This window comes from Mus caroli, chromosome 15, assembly GCF_900094665.2.
Source record: "Mus caroli chromosome 15, CAROLI_EIJ_v1.1, whole genome shotgun sequence".
NCBI classification, from domain to species: Eukaryota; Metazoa; Chordata; class Mammalia; order Rodentia; family Muridae; genus Mus; species Mus caroli.
In genome coordinates this window covers 38,340,786-38,353,020 of record NC_034584.1, presented here as the reverse complement: position 1 = coordinate 38,353,020, position 12,235 = coordinate 38,340,786, and the positions used below count along the sequence as shown (strand labels likewise).

General features: G+C 38.0%; 1 pseudogene; it reads right to left on the bottom strand.

The window, feature by feature from the left end:
- Window positions 1-5,872: 5,872 nt before the first annotated feature.
- Window positions 5,873-12,235, bottom strand: part of LOC110310817 — a 34,329-nt pseudogene continuing 27,966 nt past the window's right edge.

Below are 12,235 nucleotides of genomic sequence, written 5' to 3'. Positions count from 1 at the left end.
AAAGTGGGCAGCCTTGTCTTGTGCCTGATTTTAGTGGAATTGCTTCCAGCTTCTCTCCATTAACTTTGATGTTGGCTATTGGTTTGCTGTAGATTGCTTTTATTATGTTTAGGTATGGGCCTTGAATTCCTGATCTTTCCAAGACTTTTATCATGAATGGGTGTTGGATTTTGTCAAATGCATTCTCAGCATCTAAGTAGATGATCATGTGTTTTTTGTCTTTGAGTTTGTTTAATAATGGATTATGTTGATGAATTTCCATATATTAAATCATCCCTGCATCCCTGGGATGAAGCCTACTTGGTCATTATGGATGATCGTTTTGATGTGTTCTTGCATTTGGTTTTTCGAGGATTTTATTGAGTATTTTTGCATCGATATTCATAAGTGAAATTGGTCTGAAGTTCTCTTTGTTGGGTCTTTCTGTGGTTTAGGTATCAGAGTAATTGTGGCTTCATAGAATGAATTTGGTAGAGTACCTTCTGTTTCTATTTTTGGAATAGTTTGCGAAGAACTGGAATTAGGTCTTCTTTGAAGGTCTGATAGAACTCTGCTCTAAACCCATCTTGTTCTGGGCTTTTTTTTTTTTTTTTGGTTGGGAGACTATTAATGATTGCTTCTATTTCTTTATGGGATATAGGACTGTTTAGGTCATTAATCTGATCCTGATTTAACTTTGGTATCTGTCTAAGAAGTTGTCCATTTCATCCAGGTTTTCTAGTTTTGTTGAGTCTAGCCTTTTGTAGTAGGATCTGATTATCTTTTGGATTTCCTCAGGATCTAAATCATATAGTCTTACTAGAAGCTTAAGTTTTTTAGGATTTAAGAACATGTTTTAGTTCTAAAAAGATATTTTTAGAATAGTGATATAAGTTAGGATGAAAATTTATTTAAATAGAGAACTCTGAACTTACCACAATAGACTAGATATTAGAATACTTTCTCCTAAATTGCCAAATACAAACAGACTAGATTAATGTAACTCATACCTAATAATTTTCATAATTGATTCATAATTATTCCTACTACATGTTGTTTAGTATTATAAGAGGAAGAACCTTTTTATTTAGCCACAAAAGGAATTGTTGAGGTTTGGTGTTTTGCTATGCATTGCAATGCTAAATACTGGCCCCCCAAACCTGGTTGCTCCCAGAGATGAGAGAATCTGCACATGTGTAAAGTAATTCAATAGGAACTTGCTTCTTAATTTGAAACTATTGGTTGAATAAAAATCCTGATAGCAGAAGAGAGATAAATGAGGTTTCAGTTTCTGGTCCTGAGGTCTAAAGCAGGGACCACAAGAGAAAAAAAGAGGATAGAAAGAGGAGAAGGTGCCCTGAGATAAGTGAGTCATGAAAACATGACTACGAGGGCTGGCCATTTGGAGTTAAGAGCTGTCCAGTTAGAACATGTCAAGTTATAACTTAGGGTTATTGATGGAGAAGCTGATTCTAATACCATAGAGGGTAGATATCTGCCCAACTTTAATGCTGATTAAGACTTATTATAAATATAAACATTATATGTCTTTTATCTGAAAACTGAATGATCAAAGGTGGGGTAGAATAATTACAGTTGAGATAAAATAATATTACACCTAACCCCTAAATGTTTGAATCTGAACTTGTCCAAGTGTGGATCACTAAAAACATGTAGTAAGACTAAAGACATCAGTAGAGGAGGTAAGGCAGAGCATCAGAATACACTTGATTCAAAGAAATGAATGGAATGAAGAGGAGCAGAGGATAATGACTGAGGAAATACTGAATCCAGCACAGTAAACTCATGTGTACATTTTAAAAAGTGCACATTTAGTGACATATCTGAAAATGGCAGAAGTGCTATAGATAATGGCTTGAAATAACTTCAGTATGTGGAGCTGAGAAAGGCAAAGTGAGAAAAGCCATCAGGATAAGGTTGATAATTTGAGTAAGCAAGCAGAATATCCAAGTATAACTGTGGTTCCCCAAATTAAGCAATGAATAAAATATTAAAAGTTGCAATAAGAAAAATATGTCAAATTAAGAAGTATATCATATAAACAATTACAATGTTATAAAAACAAAATCTAAAGACAAAAATAGATTCCAGCACTGGGTACAGAATGGTTATAATAAAGGCGAATTCTGAACATCAAGTAATAACATGAAGTTATTTATGTCATATATTCATATCCAAGCATAAGAAAAAAATGCCTGTAGGACAGGAAATTAGTCAAGCATCAGAGTTTTGTGCATAAGCACACCCAGTGACGATAGATAACAGTGTTCTCTGAACCTAAGTTTTCAACACAAAATTCATAACCTACAGATGTTGTTTTAGCCAGAAGCATTCTTAAATTTCAAAGGTTTTATGAAAAGTACTTATAAGTCCCTGGAAAGCTACTTCACTGCAAACTCTCCAAAAAATTAAGAAATGAACTAAAACATTTAAGAACATTTTTCAAGTTGGAACAGTTAGAAAGATGACTATGGATGAAAACTGTGGGGAGCTGAGTTGAGTTATACATGACAGGTATTAGGAAAAGGTCAACTTGAATATGCAATACTTTTTGTGTTTGACAATATTTCTTCTTTCATTTTCTTTGTTATAGGATTCTCATGACAGTTTCAAATATATACATTACGCCAATGAAAAGACAGCATGTGCCAAGCTCATGAGGTGATGGACCTAAGGAAAAGAGATTTAGGTGCTTAGGAAAATACAAGAATATTTGAAGCAGGAATGAAAGACTGAACATAAGTTAAAAATATATAAAATTGTAAGGTAAGTTAATATGAATGAGTTCCTAAATGGTGATATATATGATTCCAAAAATAAATAAATAAGTAAATAAATAAACAAATAAATACATACATAAATACATAAATAATGGATAGCAATAAGTTTAGTTGAATCTATGCAAGTAGTTTGGTGGTTCATGTGAGCAAAATTTGACTGAAAGGACCTGAACACACTTAGATTGTCTCCTGAAGTAGTCATAAGCAGACAGTGAACTTGTCTCAGATGGCAGGGATTTGGATGTCAGATGCCACATCATTGACCTTGTTGGTGTAGTTGTTTGTAATAGAATCTTGTTAAACAACTCATTATGGATGCCAGGCTATTCTCAAACTTGCAGCAATTTGTGTGTTTATGCCTCCCCAGTGCTAGAATTATAGGTGTGCACTACCACCCCTGACTGTCATTGACCTTTGACCACCGGCAATATTTATATAATTCATTCCTGCAGATTTTCATTCAGTATGTTTCTTGAGCACATGAAACCTCATGGACCCTAGATGAATAATCATTTACTCACAACTATTATAAGAGGTAAGGCTAGTGTAGCTCTAAAGAATCAAATGCATTATCTGCTGTCCTCACTGTTGTGGCCAAATGTATGACAAGAAATAACTTAAGGGTGGGAGGTTTAATTTGGCTCATGATTGAGGTGAAACAGTGCACCAAAGTTGGGGAAACATGAGTCTATGGTGTCTCACCTCACTCACATCTTATCAGGTTGAGAAGTATAGAGCTTGGCCTTGGAGCTAAATGACAAGACAGAAGACCTGTGCCTCAGTTACTAACTATCTCTAGGAAGTCTGTAGCACAAAAAGATTAGACCAGCTTCCAAAACAAATAAGTATTCAAATACATAAACTTCTGGGGTCATTTCATACTCAAGTCCAAATACCAAGCACCAAGGGATAAATTCAAACAAAAACATTGAATTGCAAGTTATAAAACTAGGTCTGAGAAAGTTAAACTAACAGATCCATTGCATCTCACTAATGCTGCTTTAATATGGGACTCATTCTTTGTACTATTTAAAAGTGAAGAGAGGTATTTTCATAGGAGTTAGCAAGTCTTGTCATTCATGCATTCATTTATTCATTCATTTGTTCAGTGACCTACTCATTCACTAGCTGTGATTGACCTTGTGAGCACTGTTTTGTAGTCTGGGAGTACAGTAATGTGGGCAACAGTCAAGTTGCAGCTAAGCAATGTTTACCATTTCCTTTCTTTTCTGATTCATGAGCTTTCTTTTTTCTTCTTGCAGTTTGTGGAAATGTTTTAATTAGAGAATTTGTAGATACAGTGGTTAATCTGTTACCCACAATTCCTTACCAGTGAGGCTTCATGCTGGGATACCCTCCTCCCTACCATCTTAACACAAGATGGTCACAGACCACATTATCATGTTATAAGACTCACATCTCTGGTAATACAAGGACTGTGGTACACTTCATAGCTGGAGTCACTACAGTTTGCTAGAATACTTAAACTATAGAATATATTGAATTCCCATACATTAACCATATACATGTGTACCTATTACTAAATGTAGTCAGTTGTTACAAAATAAGACATTCTGAGAGCAGGCCACACACACACACACACACAGACAGACACACACACACTCACACCAGCCTGAACTCCCCAGGTGAAGCCTTCTGCCATTAGTTGCAACTGTCCATCCAAACTCAGCTCCGACTATACTCATGGATAAACGTACCCACAAGGCACTAGCAACCCAGTCCATACAGATGCCACCAGTTGTGTAAGCACAAGTTCCTTCAATTCCAGAGTGCAGATTCCTGGGTTCCTGAACTTGAGCCACTGGTGCCTGATTCTCATGTCAGGGGTCTTCCAGGGGCCCCAGGAACAAGTCTGATGGAGACTGATCACTGTCTATGTCCACTGCACTTCTCTGTAAGCCCAAGATCATAGACCCAGCCCAGCTCAGGTGGGCTACTGCCAAGAGCAGCTTCACCCAGACCAGCTCCAGCAAGAACAGTATGTGGACGATAGTGCCTGAGGTCATCCTGTGCTGAAGCCATACCCGACTGGTCTCCCCGGGCTGTAGGGTGAGGTTGAATGTGGACCAGGAGGTGCAGGAGTTATGTGCTCAGGTGCTCTAGAGGAAGGACCCACTGTTTGCCTGGGTGGGTGGCAGGGTTGCCTCTTTCAGGTGCAAGGGTAGGGCATCAAAAGGCTTGAACCCATCATTCAGGCCACAGTGGGGTCCACTGTACAGCTAACAGGAACAGAGATCAATGCAGGCCAGTTTGTCCTTGGCTCTCACCTGGCCTCAGTGTTGGTCTGCATCAGTCAGTCTTTCACCTTGCTGGGTTTACAAAGGCTGGATGCATATTCCAACTTCCTGGGAATCTCAACTATGCCTGGAACCTTAAGGCCCAAAGGCCCAGGTGGGGAGGACAGAACATATCTCTGTACACAGTCCTATTTACAAAGAACCAGAAGAATATGAAGCTGCATGGGGCCTGGGCATATCCCTAGCAGAAGCTGTGAGACCTCCTAGGCGCTGGTCCTGGGGCTCAGCCTTGGTGCCTGGCAAAGGCTGCAGCCATGTGGGGAGGGCCAGATTACTGAGGTACCTCTTAAACTTTTAGTGATGATAATGCAACAAAAACCTTTATATAAACAGTTTATTTACTCTAAACAGAAACACAGACAAAACACCATATAAACACAAAGGAAGTAATGCAGAATGGAGATGCTGGCCAACTTTGAATCTGAGGCTCATAAGCAACAGCCCAGGTTTCTGAGAAGGACAAGTGTAGGGAAGGAGGGACAGTGTAGTTTTGTCATACAGCCAGCTAGGGGCCAGAACAGTGGGAAGCATGCCTGCATCCGAGGGTGATGTGAAGAAACTAGATCCTGGGGGCTTACCAAGTACAAAAGTTTATCATTTTATAGCAGTTGAAATACTGACATCAGTATTAAAATAAAATCAAGTTTTAGTCAATAATCAAAAATCCAAAAGACTGAATATGCCAGTAGCGGAAATGGAAAATGGCACCTGCTCAACCCTCCCAGGCACCAAGTTCTTGCCAAGCCAATCCCTTCATCCACATGGAGCCGCTGCTTATGAGGGGGCAAACTTCTTCATTTGTGCTTGAATCTGTTTCTCATATTTGTTTCTCTGTTTTGGCAATAAATTGTGTAGACCTCTACTTGAGCTGGGTCTTGAATATTTGGTTCATTTAGAGGTTCTTGTATTCCTAATAAGATCTGTTTTGTGGTGATAGCTGGCCTCCAGTCCTTGCCTTTCTCTAGGATGGACAGGCACACTGTGACAGAAGTTACACGTTTGGATGAAACAGTGGTGGCTCAAATTTACATTTTGGTGGTAAGGTCAGATAGTCATCTTTGAAAAGCATCTGTAGCTCGAACATGCCTCCTTCCCATGGACTCCCCTTCTTACGAGAATAGCACACTCCCAGTTCATCAGGTTTATCGTGCCATCAGGGTTCTTCGCTGGGACAGTCATAAAGCCAAAAGCAGGGTCCTTCCTCCAAGCTCTCCTTTCTTGCACAAGTCAGCTAAGGGCAATCACAGATATATTCAAAGTCCCTGGGGGACCACGACGAGACCTTCGCAGTGGCAGAGGAAAATGAGTTTTCCTAGGAATATCCCGTAAGACATGGTTCTCTACCTTCCTTTGTCTTTGTAAAATAGCTCTGTTTTAGCACATTTATTCATTGTGACTAATTTTGAAATAATTTTGACACATGCTTTAAAATCCTTTTTATTTTATTAAAATGTAATTAGATTATATTCTACTCCATCTCCTCCCTCCTACTCTCATTGTACTTCTGCTTCCTCCCAAATTTATAGGGTCTCATTTTCAACCATGACTGCTACCTTTAAATATAAATGAAGAAACGTATAAATTCAACCAGTTAAGCCTGCCAATTGTTGCTGACCACTTGGTATTATACATTCAATCAGGGGGCTGCTCTCTGGAGATGGTTAATTTGCCCATTCTCCCTGTTAGTTGCTTATTTCTTTTCCTCAGGAATGGGGTCCTTTGAGATCTCTCCCATCTAGGTTATGGTGTCAATTGTTGGAGTTGTTCAAATCTTCTTTAAGCAAACATTGTGTTAAAATGTCATAGATGTATCTTCACTGTCACTGGTAGAAGACACAAACTGAATGTATATTGCAGATCCAGGATTCAACTTCATGTCATCCAGTACAAGTCCAGTGCCATTTCAACTGTTCTGTAAGTTGTACATATAAAACTCTATAGTGAGCTGCACAATGTCTGGTGCCATCTGAAAGATAATGGTTCTGGGCCCTTCTGAAAATACATGTTCTTTCTTTTTTTAACTTATCAAAGAACTTTAAATATTCTGGTTCCCGTACAATAGTTAAATCTTCAAAAGAAAATTTTATTAAGGTTAGCATGCTACATAGAAAAATATGAGGTATTGTTTCCCAAAGAGGGTCATTTCTTTCAGAACTCAATGAATCATTTCCTCACTCATGTAACTGCTCATGCACCAAGGGGGTTTTCAAAAACACACTAATACAGTTATCATCTGAAACAAGTTTTTAATAACTAAGTGTTTGAACAATGCTGGAGTGATTGTTATATGACTCAGCTCACTGTAGAGTTCTTAGAGAATTCAGAAATCCACAGATGCCTGTTGGGAGTCTCATATCAGGAACTAAAACTTTTAAAAGTTCAAAGTTACTTTGGCTTGAGGCATTTTTTTATCTCCTTTAGATCATTTTAGGACCTTGAAGATACTTCTGAAAGGGATCGTGAGTTAACCCGTACAGATAGTAATTAGCTAAGACTGTAGATATGAAAGGTCCATGAGCTATGGCATGGAGTCAAAACTTGTGCACAAAGAGGGCTGATAAAAAAAGTAGAGACACCTTATGCCAAAGTTGCTCACTGTACTCTAGGCATATTTTTTGTGAGTCAGTGAATGTAATTTGAGGTTACTAATTTGGCATGATCCCTTAAGTGCTTTGATAGCTTGCTTTTCTCTAACAGCACTTGGACATCAGGAGGTACTCACTTCTTCGTATCATGGGCAGGTCCATGATAGTTTTGCATTGAAGAGTCTGCTTCTGCTGTCAGTCACATGAAGCAGTTGGGACTGACTGGAAGACATTTTAAAACTAATGCATCAGATTCATGACTTGATATACAGAGTTAAACACAGCCAAGAAACAAGAGTGACGAAGGATTTGTTCCTTGAAGCAGGTAAACACAGTCTAGGTATTACTTACAATGCAATTTCCCAAGCAAGGGAAGAATAGATTGTGACCAGAAACTCTACACATATTCTTGAAGAAAAGTGTGTTGAAGGCAGGCAACTTCCTCAGTATGCTCAGTTTAAGGCCAAACTTAAAGAGAAAAACATATTGGTCATATTTTTGGGCATTATTAGGTCAAATATTATTATTAAAATATGTGTTTGAAATGTTAAAATGGCTGAGAGGAACACTTTTGGGCATGCTTAGCTGGTGGCATACATATAGAAGATATTGATGCTTTTGGGTATGCTGAGTGACTTTAGACATTGTAGGTTAGGAAAAGGAAAGGACACTCTCAACATGACAGTGAAGAGTTTTTCTCAAAAGGTGCCTGTCTCATTTAGTGGTTAAGTTCCCTGAGATACTCTCTTACCTTTGATTTCAAAATTTAGCTCCATATGTTAACTTGTATCGTCATTTCTTATCTACTTGATTTATTAGGTTTCTCTCTACTGTATCTTTCCAAGTATTATAAAATTCCTATGATTTACAGAAAAGTGTTTTTCTTGATTATGTCACATACAATATCAGGTAAGATATATGTGAGGTTTTCCATGGAATGGATCAAAATTCTGATGCCACCTTAGTGTCCTACAATGTGTCTCATTCTGACAATATCTACCTGGGGATATTGGCATAACACCAGACTGACTGTTCAGTCCCAGAGGACTGTCTCGACTTCAGAAACCAATGAGAATTTTAGGTTATTCCCTTTACTTCCAGCCCATTGCACCTCATTCAGAAGCTGGTCATTTCCTAGAATTGGATTGGAGCATTCAACACGTTTGTTGTTGATTTTACTGTTATCAGTTTTTAATCTAAGAATTAGTGATGATCTGGATCAGTCAGATGCAAGAAATATACAGAGCATAGTGTGGTGAATAAAGACTTCTCTAAGGTTCTCTAAGGCACGCCATGCTCTTCAAACCTCCATTTGTCATCCTACTGTCGAAGCTATATCCTCTTGGATTTGTGGGGAGGGACTTTACTAGTAGTCATGGTGATTAAATTATAGGCAATTAGTCATTCTCTCTGCTCTCAAGGTGGAACAGAGTATGAATGGGATAAAGAAATACAAGCACTAATCTTCTAGTTACAGAGTTCAATCTCCTGGCATATAGCCCCTTCTTGAGAAAAAATAGGAAAATTCTTCACTACTAGTCATCTTCAGTATACAGAAAGATTCAATTTCAGAGATTCCAAGGGTTTAGCAGCCTTATCCATCCTTATTACTGGATAAAGAAAAAGTAAAACTTTTCTTTATAAATCACAATGTCACAGATATCAACAAATAAAAACCATTGCCAAATAGGTCAAGAAATGTTTGTGACTAATGCTTAATATATAGAGAAACCAGCACCTACACAGAAAAAGCACAAGCAATTTCTAAGACTCTATATGGGAGTGTATTGGAAAATCTGTGTCATGAGAGAAGAGCAAGATGCTTTTTTAAAGATAATTTAATAATTTATCTAACTTTAAATGTGCATTATCTAGCTATGCTACCACTTCTATTTTGATGAGAAATGAATATGAATCTTTTTCAGTCAAATGATCCTCCCATGGAAATTATTTTCCTTAGGATAGCATTTGAATGTTGCACAGGTGGAAAGAGAAACTAAGTAGCAAAGAGAGATTGCATTAGAATCAAAGTGGGCATCAGATACCACAACCTTACACATCAACCATTTCCTATCCATATGTAACTCTCCAGGCAGCTTAATATACATGTAATCAAGTGCAAGTATGAAATACTGATTTTAGTGGTCATAAATAAAGTTTAATGGGAAGATAGAGACTTGTTTGTGCATTACCTATGGTTACCTCTGCCCTTCAAAGAATTGAATGGCTTCAATATTGGTTATGGCAACTCTCAAGCCTAAATTTTTGGTCTATGGCCCTTTATAGAAAATTTTTGCTGAAACTGGGGTTCCCCATTGCTCAGTCTCCTCGGGAATATGTGAAGAATTGAGTTGTTTGCCCCTCCAACTGTAATATAACTGACCTGGAGGATGGCTTGTTCTGAAATAGCATGGTTTAAGTGGCATCAAATAGCACAGTGCATTAAGCACATCTTTTAATCATTTTGCTCCCAAAATGTGACTGTTATTGCTTGAAATTTCTCTTGTTTTATTCTGCTTATTTGAAGTAGGGTAAAATTCTGACCTCTTCTTCAAAGATAGTCAAATGATGCAGACAGAAATTACTTGATAGATCTGAAGTGAGATTAGATTAACTCCAAACCCCCCACCCCACAGAATCTGCTGGCCAGCATGTTCTTAAAAATGATGCTTTAATCCCTTTATAATGATTTCACGTGCAAAATAAGAGAAATGCTGAGTTCTTCCAGGATGTAGGTGTGCCAAGCATTAGGCACCTTCTTTTATTCCCTGGCTGAATACCTTGGTTGGCATTTTCTAAATCTCTGGATAAAAGCTTTCTAAATAAAGGCTCCCAAGTAGGTTATGTTCACATGTTCCCCCACATTTGCAGACTTCTCCCCCTTAGGAAGTTGCTCCCAGAGTAACACAGGAGGGTGGTGGAAGGCTCTGGAGGTAGGAGAGATAGAATAAGCCTCAGAGGAAATTATAATTCTGTGCAAAAATAAACTAAGCGGTTGGAGCTTATTGACATTATGGATTGATTTTTTTTAATTACCAGATAGATAAAGCTCTTGAGAAGAATGTGTTTTTAGTTTCAGTATTGTAGGCGCCAAGAAAAGCTAAAATACGCCAAAGCACAGGCAAACGTGCCAGGTGACTTTACAAGGCTATAAAAATAAGAAATCTGTGTATTTTTGCCTTTCTCTTATTTCTACAAGCATACCAGCAGGATGAGATATGGTAACTGGAGATTTGTGTTTGACAAACCTTCTAAAATCTTGCATTTGTTTTTCATGGGTGCTACTTTTCCTGATCAATGAAATTGTTTTCCATTTTTCATTTAATTTTTGGTAAGGTCTTTTGTTGTTATATGACAGCATTTTCTATGGATTCTTTTAGATCAAAGAAGCAGATTACTCAAACAAAGAATAAAACTAAACAAATTCCATGACAATACTGCCAGGATTCTCTTTTGAGTGGAAAAAAAGACATAAATTATGTTCCACTTTACAACCAACTGTTCAATTTATTCATGTACAGTAAACAACATAAAGTCATTTTCATTCTTTTCAACTGAGAATACCAACCCTTGAATTAATGGAGACAACGCATGAAAGCAGATACGGATGATTTAACACTTGCTGCTGAAAGTGTGCTCATTATGTTCTTGCCGATCTGTTTCAAGGCTGTTGCTATGCATGAAACCATCGACTACATAAAGCAACAAGGGGGGAGGAAATGCCGACTGTGCTGCTAGCAGACATGGTCTGCAAATTGTTTTCAGTTACAGCATCTCTATTGATTTATAGCTTTGCTGATTGAAATGTCACACTGGGTCATTCATAATAATAGTGACTCATGCTTGTGCTGATGTGTTCTGGTTCCCAGTCTACTTCTACTTAATTCTATGGCACTGTTTCCTTTTTCTAGTTGAAAACACACTTTCTCAGAGAGGCAGGCTTTCATAAGTGGAAGGTAACTAAGAAAGGATGAGCAATTTCTACTGCATGTGCTAACTTAGGAAAACAGGTAACTTATGTGATACTATATGATGAGGAGTAAGAATAAGTTTACAAGAATAAGAAACAGTCAGACAGCTACAAAGAGTCCAACTTCTTTCCTTAATGCTTGTGTTTTGAAATCTAATGCAGCTACAATGATACAGTGATTTCTCACATAAAAGGAGAAGATAAAAGCCAGAGCTAATGTGGTTACAGTTAGTTTGGCACAGGGCACACTGCACTGTGAATAGATTTATTTCTTCAAATCAGTGTTCCAAGCAGAGTATGCATACATAGAACATAAACTTCTAGAAGAGCAAAAAGGTTTACAATGAAAAGTACTTTTGCCAGGCAGTGGTGGCACACACCTTTAATCCCAGCACTTGGGAGGCAAAGGCAGGTAGATTTCTGAGTCCGAGGCCCGCCTTGTCTACAAAGTAAGTTGTCAGGGCTACACAGAGAAACTCTGTCTCAAAAAGCCAAAAAGCCAAAAAGCCAAAAAGCCAAAAAAAAAAAAGAAAGGAAGGAAGGAAGGAAGGAAGGAAGGAAGGAAGGAAGGAAGGAAGGAAA